Genomic DNA, 17,881 nt, shown 5'->3' on the forward strand with positions numbered 1-17,881 from the left:
ATGTTTCATGGGGATATTCATAAGGATGATGGTCACATGATAATAATAATAATCTAGGTCAATACAATCTACTATTTGGTAGATATGGGTTAAACAAGGTTGCAACAAAATTGACACAGAGTGCTACAGGATTGACCAAACTGCTACAAGATTGTGAGCGACATAGAGAGAGGGGTCAGTTGACACTAAATTGTTGTAGAAACAACTCGATTAACCTATCCATTGTATTTGTACCATTCTAGGGGAGAGTTCTAAACCATTTTCAAGCTTCCCCTTCTAAACTTTGCATGAAGAGTCTCATGCAAATGTCATCATATTCAACACCCAACTACATGTTCCTCTGCAATTTTCCCCATTCATTATCGAACCTAGGTAGGGTCTTATCATATTTGGGAGGAAAATTGTGGAGTTCCCCTTGAAGATTAAGGTGGTGGTAGTGAGCATTCACCCAAGCATTCATGGGTGGATGAGAAGGAGGTAAATATTGGTGAGAAGAAGGTGGCAGACTATTCCGTGCAGTAGATGGGAAAGGGAAAGATGGGAGGACAAATCGACAGGTTGATGATGAAGGTAGCGATTGAGAATTTGAATCAGATGAAAGGGAAAGAAATTTTTTTGCTACTTTGGGACAAGGAGTCAAAGGATGGTTTTTCCTAAACTCGTCAAGGTGTCTCCTTCTATTTCTATAGTAACCAATAATTTTGGGTCATCTAAAGGAGAGTGAATAATCTCAAATGTATACCTAGTCAATCTTCGTGGAGTATATAGATTAAAAAAATCACCAAAATACAAGTAACCAATATTATAATTTCATTTTTTGTTTTATAATTATTTATTGTTTAGAAAATTCAATATGGTACATTTTGATTGTTAAACTAGTCTCTAAAAATAGACAGAGATATCATGAAAACACATAACCGAGTGTCACTAATAGGGCACCTGGGTAACCACAAATGTGCACTTCCATTGTAAACTCATACTCTCTCTTGTTGTCGTTGCCCAGGAGCATTTGGGTTTGGCTACACACACTCGTCCTCTTGTGCTAGCACTTCCTAGTTCTGATGAAGCTCTAGGTGAGTTTGGGAAACCTACAATGAGAGTTCATATAGATCATTTAGTATAATACACTGATTGGCCAATCAAAAAAGAATATGTGGTTGTATAGGGTTGGAATTAGTCATCCAATATACTTGAACTAATCAATACTCGACAACGATGCCAAAAAATGTTAGTGCTTGAATCATCCCCACATATGAATGACTCGGGCTTTCTTTCTTCCCACTTTCCTATCCCACGCTCACTTGAATTAACCCTATTTGTACCCACAAATCCCATAGGCCCTGATGGACCTTGTTGAGTGACTGTTGGTACTGCTATCCATAATGGCTCATGAGATTTGTTATCACATCATGGACCACAACCCTAATTTTCTCCAAGTCCCCCTTTGTGAGGACCAATGGTCTCGCACCTACTGATTTGTCAGAATTTTTCTTCTTGCCTTACCCTATGGAAGTCCTCTTCTTCCTCTCCTTGACAATGAAGGAGGATCCCAACTTCGCGCCCCCTTCTTCATCCACCTCAGTCTTTTCCTCCTCCTGCATTTTCACAGGGCCTGATTCTTCAACATCAATCGTAGTTTTTCTGTGCGCGTCTTCTTTTTCCTTGACCGTCTCTTCAACAACTTCTTTCTCCCTTACCACAACTACTTTCTTCTGTGCAACCTTTTCTCAGGAAGATTTCTAAGCCTCCTTCTTTTCTCTGTTACTGTGGTTTGCGATTCTGACCCTTCAGTGGCCGTGTTGGTACTTGCACCGGCATCAGAAGGGGTGAGCCAATAACTTGGCCACTTTCTGAAGACCCCTGCTATATACTCCTTGGATACCAAATAAGGAAACTTGTGCCATATGCCTCTGGCATTTTTATTTGTCCAAATGTGCAGATTGTGGAAATCTTCGTTGAAGTTAGCAATGTGAGCGTACTGTGCATGCAAGGTGGGCGATAGCCTTGGCTGCTAGCTAATCATCATTATGAGTTCCATTTCGAACAATGACCAAAACATTTTGGTCTCCATTACATGTGCGAGGTCTTTAGTAGCCCAAAGCAAAGCAAACTTCACTGCCTCTGGTAGATCTGAGTCCTATTGATGGAATTAACTCTCTTCGGGCATCCTCCACACCACTAAGGCGATCAACAACAACCACCAAGTGTAGTGAAATGCCTTGCCCTCATCCTGGGCCTCCCTGTAGTCCTCCAAAAACTCCTTACAAAGATATTGAGCCCAACTATATTGGACCCCTTGCACACACTATGCAGCCAAAGAAATGACTGGCATTGGTACTTCATCAACACGACACTTTCTCATGATATTTTCATCCAAGATCTGCATAGGAAACTGCACTACACCATCTGATATGCATTGAATAGAGTATCCTCATGACTTCTTGACTAGACCAAATTTTTCCTTCATTTGGTCTGCTGACTTCCTTTCCTCCGATTTTTTGATGAAAGCCTCCGCAGGGTCCACTCCTTGGGATGGAAGCAATGCTATATGGTGGATAAACATGTCTGTCATTAGGATGGTTTCTCCCACCTAGAGACACCCATCGTGCACTAGTGTTAGTAATTGGCAAACGCAGATGGTGTTGATATTGGTGCGACTGAAGTGTGGCAGCCACAACATGTTTTGGAGCCCCGCGTCCCCAACTCCAACACCCTAGTTCATTGGTTCAAGGTGTGTAACACCCGACTCCTCATAATAAACCTTCTTGAGGTACTTACTTAGCGCTAATTGATGTAATTTCTCATGGTCCCCAAGGTCCCAATCCTCCATTTTTAGATTCAGTATCCGACCCAGCAACAGACCCTCAAACAACACACTCTCTGGAAACAATGGTGTGGAAACCATAAACTTTGCATTGTTTGGGTCTTTGGGCACCTTTGCCATGGGTTTTCTAGGTAGTACATACTTTGGCAACCGAGTTACTGGTTCAACCTCCTCTACATCAATCTCTTCGATTCCTCCACACAGTTCTCCCTCATCTAGATCCATTGGCTCCGTCGCTGTTTGGACATATCCATTTTTTCCTTTTGGAAAATTTCTATCTGGTTTTTCCTCGATGATTGCCACACCAACACTTGCTTAGGATTATTCTTATTTGTAGACGTAAATGGCATAGGCCTTGGAAACCTAGGTGCAGTAGTAGGCAACCCGCTAGATATCGGTTTGGCTGGCGCTACCTTAGATGGGGCTGGCTCAATTTCTGGGTGAGTTGTCATCCTATTATCAATGAATATTTTTTGGAATTACTCAAGAAATTTTTTTAACTCTGGTCATGAAAACAGTTCCTCCCAATTTGGCTCAAACATATAGCACTATTCTTGGTATAAATCAAGGAAAAAAATATTAACGAAAACTCCCAGGAAGCAAAGTGTTCGAATGCGGAGTAGTTTGCTGTATTTATAGACTAATTTGAATTCAAATCCAATCATTCCCTCCAAGCCCTGGTCATTAATGCACATTTGGAGGAATATTTCCAAGATATGCTCCATAAATGCTTCCCCCCCCACTCCTTTCAATGGAAAATTCTCCTTCCAATCATCTATAGTGCTTCCAACAGTTACTTTTTGTCCAGGCTACACAAGGCCCACCGACCTAGCACAGATCCTTAAATCTCTCTTCGGCGCCATCCTTCGACTTGTCGTGCAGCCCCTTCACTTCTCCATTCTAACTTCTAAGCAGTGTAGTTTAATGTCTCATACCTCCTTGCAGCTGCCTAGAGTACTAAGACTGTCCTGCAATCATATAGTCATTGCGCAGGGGAGGGATCACCCCTGTATAGCTTCAATCGACTCCCATAGACCTTTCCTGGAAATAATTCCCCATTTAGCTTCACGAGCTAAACTATGCCTCCATCTGTAATTTCCTTAACAACATAAGGTCCCAACCAATGCATTTGAAATTTTCTGGGGAATTTTGTAAACTTGCTATCATAAAGCAACACTAAGTAATCATTCTTAAGGATGTGATGTTTGATATGGCAATCATGCCATGCCTTTTCACGATCCTTATGCACCTACTGACAAAATCCAACCAAAAAACGTTCTTCCTCCAATTTAATGAGTTGTGTGAGCTGTTCTTCCATGGTATCACGATCATCCATGTCCATAACTTCTGCAATCTCTAAACTTGGCACTATGTAATCCAAGGGCATTACAGCCTCTTGTCCATATACCAGTCTGAATAGTGTTTGTCCTCTCAACTTTTTGCAGGTAGTCCTGTACGCCTAAAGGACCGCTGGTATGCATACATCCTATTCATTCCCCTTCGCTTTGCAAACCTTTTTCAAGGCACTCTCCAGAATATCAATGAAGGCTTCTACTGTGCCATTCACTTGAGGGTGATAAGGTAGACTCTTTTGATGATATACCTAGAATTCCTCAACCAGCACAACAATTGTTTCATTTAAGAGGTGAGTACCCCTATCACTCATTAATATCTTAGGGAAGTCGAACCGAGACAAAATATACTCAAAGATAAAATTTGTGGTCATAGTTGTAGTACAATATTTCACATGTTGTGCCTCTACCCACCTTATCAAGTATTTAATCACTGTAATAATGTATTTAGCTCCCTACTTTTTCCCTGGTGGTTGTATTGGTCCCACAAATTCTATCGCCCCATTATCAAACGCCAATAAAGTCACTTGTGGATTTAGGGGAAATTCATCTCTTCGCGATGGTCTCCCCATTCTCTGACAAACATCGCACACCTTGCAATACGTCTTAGAGTCGTTATGCATAGTTGACCACAAAAGTTCTGCGTTTAGGATCTTCTGCATAGTTTCTCTTCATGCATAATGTCCTCCTGCTACTCCTCCATGTTCTTCTGCAAGGATACTTAGTTGCTCATACTTTGGGACATATGTGCGCAATATTTCATCAGAGCTCGTTTTGTAAAACTGTATGGCTAACACAGAAAAATCAGTAGCCTGGACCACCAGTTCTTTCATTTTTTGCATCGAATATTTTTCTGGAGTTGTACCTATGGACAAAAAATGAATTATATCTGTGAAGTGATCATCTGCGATGCACATAGCGAAGAGCTACCCATTAGGAAACCCTTCCTCCAGACTCGTAGGCTCATTCCCATTCTTAATTCACGATAGGTGATCTAGACCAGCATTCAGGTACCCTGGCTTCACAATTACTTTGAAATCATATTCCTAGAACAACAAAAACCATCTGCAAATCTTCCCCCCCAACACAAACTTGTTAACCAAATATTTAAGAGCAGAATGATCGGTATACATCTTGAAATGTGCACGCAATAGATAGTGCCAGAATTTATGCAATGCATACGCCATTGCCAAACCTTCGTGTTCTGTGGTTGAATAGTTATTTTCTGCCTTTGAGAACTTTCTACCTACAAATGCTATTGGATGGTCAATATCTCCTTCGCCTGGTTGGATCAACACAGCTCCTAACAAGATACATGAAGCCTCTACATGAACATGAAACTCCTTCTTCCAATCGAGGAACACTAGAATGGGTGCAGTGACCATTTTTTGCTTTAAGATATCAAAACTCTTATGGCAATCCTCATCCCAGTAAAATGTTGCATCCTCTTTCAACAGTTTTTCCATTGGAGCAGTTGTTTGTGCATCCGCCTTGATGAACTTCCTGTAATACCCTGTATGGCCCAATATTGCACGCAACTGTTTAACATTCTTCAAGGCCTCCAAATTAACGATGACTACAATCTTGGTGGGGTCTACCATCAATCCCTTCTTGCAAACCACATGGCCCAAGAGTATCCCATAAGGTACGCAGAATATGCATTTCTTCAAGTTAAGGGCTATCTAATGTTTTCGACAGGTATCCAGCATGAGGCGCAGACTAGAAACATGGCGCTTTACCAATCCAAACATTGTCCAGTCATCAAAGTAGACCTCCAAAAATTTGTGGATAAACTCCTTGAAGGCCACAATTACCACTCGCAAGAAGATTGTGGGCACATTATTTAACCCAAAAGGCATCATTGTATATTGGAAATAACCCCACTCAGCTCCAAAGGTGGTTTTACTCCAATCCTCCAGCGCGATCTTGATCTGACAATACCCTAAGAATCCATCTATGAAAGAATATGCTTCCTTTCCTCCAACATTCTTCAGGACCGCATCCGCGAATGGAATAGGGAATGGATCATGGACACATGTGTCATTCAACTTCCTTAGGTATATGCATATCCAAATTTCACCCTCTGTCTTCTTTCCTTGAACCACCATAGGAATAACCTAGTTTGATTCCTGCACAAGTTCAATGATCCTAGCTTCAAACATCATATCCAGTTCCTTACACACATTTTCCTTATACTTGGGATTTAATCGGTAGGGGCATTGCTTTACTAGCTTTGCATATGGCTTCAAAGTAATCTTAATGACACCCAGATCCCCTACTATCCCCTTTAGATCAGAGAATTTGGTGGGAAACAAGCCTTGATATTCTCGCAATAGCTCCATGACCTTATCTACTGTATCTTTTTCCCAATAGTATACTATGTTTGCAAACTTTGGCTATGCTTTTGATCCAATATTAACTTGCTTGGTCTTTAATGGCTCTAATATATCAGGGATTTTTGCCTTCAGTCCCTCGACTTTGCATTGTCCTTCAAACTTAGGAATGTAGATGTTCCTAGGATCTTTTTTGCCATCCTCCATGGTCACATTGTAGCATTTGAGTGCATGGCGCAATTGCGTACCCCAATCTGGTTGTACCCATTCAACTAGTTCTTCAGGCATTCTAAATATAGCATCTTTGATCTCGTGTAGTTCTCCATCTATACATTCAAACCCATCTTCAAAGCAAAACGTTAGGTGAAAAATTTCTTTCAAAATATCCCATTGTGCGGTTCCATGTCGCAGCTTCATTTCTAGATACGAGTTTATTGGGATGGTATCCAATGTGTGGCAAAATATATGAACCCACTCCAGCTGCGGTTCTTCTTTCCATGCTTTCGTCCAACATGCCAAATACTCGCGCAGATCATCCTTCCCTATCTATTTCTCCATCATGCAGGTATTAGCATACCCAAACTTCAACTTCATCATTCTTTGGTACTCTTTGCAATAAGCGAAGCTATCCTTATGCGTACCCCACCATCGGGCAGGCGTAGCTCGTAGAACAATATCTAGAGCTTGGAACCACTGCTCGTCTAGAACATCCCTTTCAAATTTATCCAAAAATAAATTAACATCTTCTAAACCATAATAATAAGGTAAATTTTGTACCTCAGCGGATATACATCGAAGTGACTTTGTAAGCCTGTTGCAATGCAGTGATGACATTTCATGCAATCGGTTCTGCTAATGCTCATGCTCCTCATCAAAAACTAAAGTGGAGGAACTATCCTTATCCTATGAGATACGTCCATCCATAGTAGGTTTAATCGAGTCGTCATATTGCGTAGTGATCTTATAGATATAATCAATGTCATCCTCTTACTCATAATCATGGACCAATTTAGTATATCGTGCACCTTTAGTCAGATCCAAGGGAACGATAACACTGAGCTCCTTCTTTTCAAATGTCATTCTATGCTTTTTGAGATTGATGACCACGTCCATATCAAAGGCCCAATCAATGCCAAGTAGTGCTGGGTAATGGTTACTATCATCGACTATCTCAATCACTTCAAAATCAACTAGGGTGCTTGCTCCTTCAATATCTGTTGTTACCCCATATAGGTGCCCCATAGGAATGATCTTATGTTGGTTCACCATTTGTAGCTTCATTAGAGACCATTGTAGCGCGACTCTACCCATTCTATCCCAATTTTGCTTCGGTAAAACATTCGCATTAGACCCCAAATCAAGAATTACCTTATCCATTTCGCATTCTCTGATTTGCACAGTCAGTCTCATCTCTTGAGTGGTTTGCTTCTTTCTTTTTCCGACTTTACTTACTGCAAGTTGTTTGGTCAAAGGTTTATTCTTTCTAGTACAATTATCTATAAGCTCCTGTAGCCCCTCTACTTCCTTCCTATCCCTTAGAAGCTTTATGCAAGTCTTTAAAAATGATGCTAATAATGAAGGTTCTACTTCCTGTGCAGTATTGCTTCCTCCAGACTTCTCCTAGCTTCCTGATGTAGAAGCTTCTGCAAAGCTCTTTTTAGCCTCCATAAAGGTTTCCTTTGCTTTACTTAAATCAAACCCAACTTCCTTCTCAGCAGCCTTGCGTACCCATACATATTCTTCTAGTTTCCTCCCCTTGTCTTTGTTGGTATCTATACCACTTTGTGTAACGATATTGACTCTAGGTTCCTCTTCACGAGGCTCCAACCTCATCATTTGGATATTATACATAGGCTGGTAGGTCTGAGTCTTCTTTTCTTGCATCTTCACTGCAAGTATCAAGAAATCTTCTATGACATGGTCAAACTGCCTACAATACTGACAAGAGGCATGGGTTGGATTCTAACAATCATGTGCAAAATGACCTTATTCCCCACAATTTTAATAGATGATCTAACCACAACCTCTTCCAGCTCCTCCTCTTCACCCTCTCCCTCAGCCTTTGAATCCTCTGTGCACTATATTTGCACCCTGATCTTGAAGATGAATCTCTAGTTGCATTCTATATGGATGGGTTCTATCCATCATCAATCAGAGCTTCAATAATGGTGCTCATCATGACCTACAGATTTGCAAAAATTGAAAAATAATTGTTTCGGGTCTGTACAAACTTATGTAGTAAGTGACAATTATTTGTTTTGCTGAGTTGCAAATTTGTGCAACTTCTGATCTATCCACTTCTCGATTTCTTTCTTAATTGGGAACCACTTATTCAACATCACACATTCCTCAAATAGATCCCAATCTTGACAACAAAACCATTTCTTGGCTTGAGGGGTCTTGACCCAGGTTCAAAGTTCGCTATGCCAACCAACAAAACCCTAAACTGTTGGCCCTTTCGGAAATAGCCTACGTAGTGCAGGCTGCAATCTCACCCAAAGCAGTATTGGTGGATGACATAACCAAGTTTCTGGATCCAAAGGTCTATGTGATGGGTGCCTATGGCTTCTATGGATTATTTCTTACCTTCGCGAACCTAACCCTTGAAATACAAATAATTGCAGTAACTTGCAGAAACATTATCTAACCCTTTGCAAAGTGCTTTAAACATTCATATCATCAAGTAAATGAGCAGATCTACTACTTTCATGCATCAATGAAACAATTATTCATATAAATTTGGATAATCAAGTGAATATATATAAATTGTATAAGTAAATACAAACATACACATACACAATTATGGTTCCAAAATGATCTTTATTAGATGTATTATTTTGTATTACAGACTTCTTTCCCTGCACACATAGTTGCAGGGTCCCGCGCACTCAACCTGTAGACTTACGAAGGTCTCCACACACACAACTGCAGGAGCCTTCCCCTTCGCCTAAATATGGGAAATAGACTTTCTTGTATCAGACTAATTTCCCATACAGTGATCTTCTATTTATTCATGACCTCCTATGACTCACTAAGACTTCTTTATATATCTCTTTCCATTACAATACCGTGGTTTGTGAACCATGGGCAGGTCACAAAACATCCTATCTTCTAACAAACTAAGGGACTAAATTTCCTTTGATTCCTATGACCTTCATGCTCCGCTCCCTCAAAATGAGGATACTTTACATAATTAACAAAATTGATTACAAATTTACCTTAGGGGACCTTGTCCCAAGAAAGGGACTTACTAGTTTAATGGAAGTGAATTCTAGATGCCAGGCTTGCTCGGAGGTTCACTTTTTCCATTGACAGGATCTTCGAATGACATGCATAAACACAGGAAAAAGTGAATGAATTTTGGGAGGTTGGTTGTATTAACATTAAATGGGGTTAAGAGGTTAATTAATGTTTTGTAACACTTTTTGAGTAATCATTGGTAGACTCGGCGAACGAGAAGATGGGTCCTGTCCATCGGGTATAAGCACATGGTTAAACTTAGAGTGGGTACGAACCCGAAAACCATTGATAGTTGGCACATCATATGGATGGGATCATATCAGGTCCATGAGATATGTTATATTCCACGCATGTTCAAACCTGATGTGAACAAAGAGTCATTGGATCAACTTGGTTTTAACAGCTATGATCCATCGGGGAGAAATCCCACCCGTAACCTCCGCACATGTTTGGATGCAGTAAAGTGGATAGATATGGTGATATTGCATCAAATGGCTAAGGAGACAGGGAATTAACTAGATCTTATATCCATCAAGCATTTAAGACAATATTAAAACTCAGGTAACATCCAACCCGACAAACCATTTCCCACCATTGATTTCTAAAGGGAGTAGATCAAATGACCACCTCTACGAACACAATACCATCTACCCTAATCACCTCAAATTTAAAGGTGAATTTGGTTAAGTTCATTATTATTCCTTAAAGAGTTTGGAATGGGGTAAATTTAGTGTATAACACATGGGAAACACTTCACAAAACAACCCCTTGGCTCTAACTTCGAGGCTCTGCCACATCATCAACTTAGGTTGTGTTGAAATCATCTTGGACACATGGCACCTTCTAGATGGGGACACGTGCCACCTGGATTTTCCCCATTAGGCCACTGAGAAATGTCAAATTTTAATGCCACGTGTCCTTCCTACTACCACATCACACTCACATCATTTTCCATGTTGTTGCCAACAAAATCACCAAGACCCAATCACATTTTTCCATTTCTGCTACGCAACCCCGACATGTGACTAAGCTCGACTTCCGAATTAGAGATCGTCCCACACAATTCAAGGGTCAGGGCCTCGAGATGTTCTCCTGCCAACTCTGCTACATGGTCTCGACCTTCGACTAGGCCCAAATTCTGACTAATTCACATGCTCGACTATGAACTAGTCCCACACATGTCGGAGATCGAGGGTTAGAGATTTGTTCTCCTACTAACTCTGTTACTCGCCCCAACCATCGACTAGGCCTGACTCACCTAAGTCCAACCTTAGATCAAAATTTTCTAAATTCCTAATTGAATGAACTTCTCTATCTCCAAACTTCAACTACCTGTAACTCCTACACCAAAATGATTTTTTTCGAACTTCAACATACCATTGAACAATTCTTCCAGAAAACTATCCAATGAAGTCATTTCTAGATACAACTAAGATGGTCTCCTAACACATATTCTCCTAAAAATTCAAATTGTAGGACTTTCAACCATCATAATCATCTTTTTATGGCTTCTCTGCAAAGCTTGCTACTATGGTTCTTCTCTACAGAACATTGTAGCAACCATGGGACTCCCCTGGAACAATCCTACTCACATCAATGCTAACATATGTTGCTTCTAACCTCAATGTTAGTCTGGTTGACATCAATTCCAACACACTTTCCAACTGTCAGGCAACGACAACTACCTGCCTTGATCTCCTAGGATGATTGTGGACATCAATGCCAACACACTTACTACCAGTAGCCAACCAGACAATGCCAATTGTCCATGAATCTCCCCCTTTGGCATTGATGGTAACACCTCTTCACTTCTCCACATTGATGGTCAATCCTCATGATTCTTCCACACATCTCCTTGCATGAGCCACCAATGGACTTCTTTCCTCAGCTTGGGCCATCACAACTTGCTCTCCAATAAGCTTCTCTCCCCCTTTAACATTAATGGAAAAGGGCTACAAGGTGCTTCTTCTTTGCCATGCAATCACCAACTATAAATTACCGATATTTAATTACGAACAATTTTTTTCTGATGTGTATTTTTCTTTGCATACTTCTCCTCAAGGACTGATAGTTGTTGCTTCTATATACATTCGACATATGTGATATTCTCCCCCTAAACATACACTGCCTCTTCTTTGAATGCCTCTTGTTTTTGAAACCTTATGACTTCCAAATGAATACTCTCTCTTCCCATGCATATTTTGTACCAATTAAAAAGAAATCGATATTAATTAAAATTTCTCATGGTATTATTGTTGTTTCCAATACCAATCATTAGTGATGCATTAAGCTCGTTGTTCATTTTTTCTGCTACTTCATCCTCTGTGCTCATTTCTCTTCACCATCTTAAACACTTCCCCCCTTGAGATCATACTTCTACAATAGAGACTACTACTTAAATAATACCAATTTCACAAAAAATGATATAAACTAGATGATATACTGGGAAACCTCTTATAGCTCTTTCTCAAAAATAAATTTCCACTTACACAAAAGGCTACCCCATACAAACCTAGACCATAAATTGTCATAGAGACATCAATTAAAGACTAAGGAAAATTGAAATCTTATACCCATTGTGATTTATGAACACAAGACTGCTTGTCAAAATTGTTACACAAAAATATCGTCACCATGATTATTTGCAGTGAGTATGGGTCTATCATCACTTGTATTGTCCTCCTAAGCAAGTCTCAGACCTCAGCTCTTCAAGTCAAGCTTTGAAAATAAGAGAAAGACATTAAAAATCAATGAAACTCTAGTTCTGCACTTTCTCTCACTGTTACCTGCGGTCCCGCACCTTTTTTTTACAAAAACTGCAGACCTGCCCGCTCTGTCCCTAAAGGTGTGGGTGCGGACCCCTGTGAAAGTCAAAAAGGCGCAAGTTTATTCTAAAAAACTCACTTTGGGTTAATTCTAGATGATTCTAGAAGGAATTTTGACGTGGATTTGCCGCTCTTAGGTGGTTCATGCATCCCAAAAGAGAAGGAGCTAATCCCTTGATGAGAGGAGCTATCCCTTTGAAGGAGGGCTTTATCCCTTTAAAGGAGGGCATCCACAAACTTGCATTGGACCTAAGGTAGGCCCTAAAACACTTGTTTGCCTTTGTTTATAAAAGCATATTTAGAGAAAGATAGTGTCTGGTTGGTTTGCTTGTCATTAGGTCTTCTTTAGATTCTAGGAAGGTCTATCTTGTCTGCAAGATCGACTTATTCCGTGTGACAAAATGGCGACTCCACTGGGGACTTGATTGTTTCCTTGTTTTTACTTTGACCTGAGAAACTATGTTTTTGTTTCTGTTTTTGGCTTGTTGTGTGTAAAATTGGGTAGAGTTTGTAGATCCAGGGTTATTTTTCGTTTTTCATAGCTTTGGGAGAGGACCACACCCTAGCCTTTTGACACAGTGCGTACCTATCCGCACCTTTGCTTTTAGCACAGAGCGGTACCACACCTGTGTTAACTGTGGGCCTGCGGACCCTGTCAAAATTTTGAAAAACCTAAGATTTCCTCTGTTAGTCAACTTACATTTTGTTTAGAAGTTGTTATCCACTGCCCAGACCTGCATATAACTTGTCAGAAGCTTTCCTTAGGTTGATTTCATTAGTGTTAGGGTTTTAGGTGAAATTCCTAGGAGTTTTGCTTGTTGGGCTTGTTTTTCATTTTGGTCTTGTAGTAGCTCTGAGCTTAGAAGCTATAGGGACCTCAGATCACCTTGGTGTCTACCAGCCTTCTTATGAGTCTGACCATTTATGAAATCTCCCCTTGTTGAGGAATCCGCTTTGAGTTTTCTCTTTACAAAACTTCGAAAAGCTTGTGTTTAAAAGTTTGGATTTTCATTTTTAATAAGAAAACAAAATTGGTTGTTCTTGACTAATTTGTGATTCTGCATAAATTGGTCCTTAGCTTACATCTAGCTAAGTAAAACATCCTTAAAAAATACATCTTGTAGGCTTTGACTTCAAATAGGTTTTTATAATTTATAGATCTCAAAGTTAGTCATTTTCGTAGTTTTGAGTGTTTTATAAAAATAAAAATAAAAATCTCTTTTGGAAAAAGTTTGTTTTTTGTAGTGGTTGAGTGCTTTGAAACAAAAAAGGGAAATTTTTGTGAAATAACTAGTTGTCTTGTTTTGAGTGCATTGGAAAGGACAAAATCTCTTCTTTTAATTTGTTTGATTAAGAAAGATTTGTGTTTACAAAGTATTTGCATTCTCAAACTCTTTCTTAGTTTAGAAGTTCATCGAAGAGAAAAGATTGTTTAAATCATCTTAGGTGCATTTTTAGTGATTTTGAGTCGAGTCTTCATACCACGAGTTTCATCTCCGCACCTTTTGACTTAAACAAAAACCAATAAAAAATAATGCTTAAAGTAAAATTCATCTAGCAACATTTTTATTTCTAGGGCTCTGATACACCAACTTAGCTTAGGCTAGTGTCTTGGAGTAGGAGAGTAATTAACTCTCCAAGACAGTAAAAACAAACAAGTAGTTGTATCTTGTGGTAGGGAAGAAATCCAATTGTTGCATTTATGCTCTGGGAAAGCTCCTCTTAATGGAGAAGCACGAGATCGTGTCCAAACCAGTGTGGGAATCAATCCCTCCTCATTGGGAACGACGCCAGATATTCACGTATTAAAAACGGTAAACCTCGGATTAACCATTGTCGAGGAGCCTAGGGTCACTTGTTGGTAAACCTTGGATTATGTCAAGGAGCCTTCAAGGGGATTGAGCTTGCTACTCTGCCCTTGCATGCGTATCGGATCGTAGACTGTTCCCCCAGGTATATTTGTTTCAGTTGGTAACCTTAGTGGCCATATTCTTTAGGATTCTTCCTGAGGTGGCAGTGGTGGGAAGATCCCACTGTACCTGGAGCAGACGTTGGCTAGACTCACTTGGATTTTTTGGGGGGTTCTCTTCACTCGAGACGGTTAAGTGGAGGAACTTGTGCCAGTCTATTCATTAAGCAAGTTGCCAGGGTAACTGTTCCAACCGCCATTTCTATATTGAACTCTGCGACGTTGGATTTCATCACCAACTAGTGTTTTCAGTATGGAAAGTTACTGTTTGTGTGTGTTTGATCTCCTAGATTCTTTAGGTGTGTGATTCAAATTTTTTGGTTCTTTAGAGGCTTTAGGTGGTTTTCATTGAGATTTTACTTTGTTTGCGTGTGAAGTAGTTAAAAGATTTTAACCGTGGCTGAATTACTGAGGAAGTCCCTAGACTTCGGGGCCAACCTCCTGAGTTTTCACCAAGCCAGCTTGAAGGCTTGAAAGTCCTCGTAACTCCTAGAGACAGTAGAGTTGGGTCACCTGAAGAAGGAGAGTCTTCTTTGGTAGTACATCCTGATTTTCAAGCGTTAGTAGCAGATTATAATCCACAGTCAGTGTCTGTTTCTGAAGTTACTAGTAGCTTTTCATCTACTAGTGATATAGGTGAGGAACCTGAAATATCCGAGCCTGAAAGTGAATTTGCTACTACTCCGACATCGGGGTTTGCTTCTCCAGCTTCTAGTGGTCCTGGTTCACCTAGGGTAGAAAGAGTAATCACCCAAGAACTCCCTTCTGGACTTATAGCTATTGAAGAACTTGCTACTCCAGAAGAAGAAGTAGGCATCCCTATCCCTGAAAATCAACCTGTTATTGAACTAAGGGAGCGTGAATCAATTTTTTATAGTCCACCTAGGAGCAGTACTTGGTATCTTTCTTTGACTAATTTCTTAGAAAACTCATGGTTAAGTTTTTCACCACCTCGCGTTTCTTATCACCCAACACCTAGAGGTTATTATCCTCCATTAAATATGTCAAGACAGTCATCCATGTTTACTCAATCGCCCGAATCCTTATTGTACGACGGTCCTTCTGTTCCCTCTGGGTATCAGTCACTTTCTGGTACTTTTTCGGGAGCATCTCCTCAACCCATTGAGCAAGGGTTATTAACTGGAAGCAATGGTACTAAGCTGTTGAGCGTAGAAGACATTCTCATGATGTCAGGTTCTATTCCCAATCCTCAACCTCAAGGTGGCTAGTTACCGCCTGGGGGGCAGCCTCAATTATCGCCTGGGGGGCAACCTCAAGGTACCCAATTTGCGTCAGGGGGGCAACCTCAAGGAGAGTACATACCTACAGGACAGTACGTTCCTCAAGGTCAACCCCAGACTCAATATGTACCCCAAGGTCAACCCTAGTATCAATTTATACCTCAAGGTCAACCCCAGTATCAGTACGTGCCTCAAGAGTATCAGCCCCAAGGTCAGTACTCGAACCAAGGTTTCCAACCACCCTCCGGTCAAACATATGTTCAAGGAGCAGGAAATGTACCTTTAAATTATCAATCCTACCCTTAACCCGGTTATGGTCCTCAATATTCTCAACCTGTTATGGGTCCGTACCCCGGAATGAATATACTGTGGGATCCATCATAAACTCAACAGATGTTGCAGCCAAATGTAAAGTTGTCATCTCAAATTGGACAACCCTTAGTTTCTGGTACACCCCAGCAACCAGTCCAGTCTAACATTCAAACTTCTGTACCTTCGGTAGTTTCTCAGCCTGGGCCTAGTACGCCTCGTACTCCGCCTCAAATGACTACTACAACTGCCGCAACATCTGTTCAATCTACCCCACCTACTTCCGGAGTATCAACAGCTCTGTTTTCTACTGTTCCTGTATCTACTCCTCAGACATCTTTACCACCGTCTAGATCTACGATTCAAACTTCGGTTCAGATGCCTGTACGACAACCTGGTTCAAGTACGGTTGTCACAAGTCAACCACAATTCACTTATCAACCGTACCAGGGACAGTACCAATTTGGTCCTACTGTGCAGCAGCCAGTTTATCAGTATGAACCGTACCCTGGGTACACATATCAATGACCCCAGCAACCCCAGTACAGTCCGGTTAATCCTGGTTTTCCGTGAGGATACAATATCCCAAATGCAATTCCTATTCCTAGTTATCCTGGATATCCTCCTCCTGGGGCTGGTCTCATGACCCAGAGTTTTAGGGACCCTAATCGTCAGTTACCGTTTATCGCAACTTTGGACTTGCCTGACTTGTCGCGCCTAACGAACGATCCCATTAATTATCTTCTGTTTTGGCTGCCAATGCCGAATAAGTTGCCTAGTGATATTCCTAAGTTCGAAGGTAAATCAGGAGAGGACCCGTCGAACCATGTGATGACTTACCACCTCTGGTGTGCGTCTAACTCCATTTCAGATGATTCAATCCTTCTAAGACTTTTCCAGTGCACTCTAATTGGTCTCACGGCCAAGTGGTACATTGAGTTACCATGAGGCACTTTTATAATTTTAGTCAATTAGCTACCTCGTTTTTAACTCATTTTCAGTTTCCAGTCCGATATGACAATGGCACGGAATTGTTAACTTCGTTAAAACAATCGACGTCCACTTACATTTCAGATCATATTCATGAGTGGAGACGTCGACGGCGTTTAGTGAAGGTTTTTATTCCAGATCAGATCTTGGCTGAGTGGTTTGTAAAATCTTTGTTGCCAAAGATCACTGAAGATGTAGCTAAAGCCGGAGTTGTTACTGAGGAGCAAGTAATTTCTCAAGCACAATACCTTGACTTGGTCTATACTCAGTCAGGTACGTTACACAAGAAAATCCTCGATCTTCCCAAGCAAAATCAAATCACTGCAGCTCCTTCGGGATCTCATGCCACCGATGGTATGATTGGTACGGTTAACACTAAAAGTAAGAAGAAGTCTTCCAAGAATTCTTCTCCTATCATAACCTTGCCTGATTCCCCAACAGGAGATTCTTCTGCAGAGATTTCCATCGATATTCACGTTGTAGAGTCATCTACAGCCAAATCAAAATCCGGTGGGAAGAAGAAACGAAAGAAGAAGAATAAAACGGACAAAAATTCAAAGGAGAAACCTAAAAAATCGGAATCCAATGATGAAAAGCACAAACCTCGTTATCCTTGTCTCATTTGTGACGATGAACATTTTACAAGAGACTGCCCTCATCGTGCAGAGGTTGTGAAGATTGTCAAAGGTTCCCAAACTCCTGCTTTTTTGAAGGATCCTTTTCCAGCTCAAGACAGTAAGATGATAGGTTCTTCCTCGAGTGCCAATGAAGAACCCATACTGATGATGTCCCATGTTA

The sequence above is a fragment of the Pinus tabuliformis genome, chromosome 2_2, assembly GCF_031772625.1.
Source record: "Pinus tabuliformis cultivar Carrire ecotype Pingquan chromosome 2_2, CPIR1, whole genome shotgun sequence".
NCBI classification, from domain to species: Eukaryota; Viridiplantae; Streptophyta; class Pinopsida; order Pinales; family Pinaceae; genus Pinus; species Pinus tabuliformis.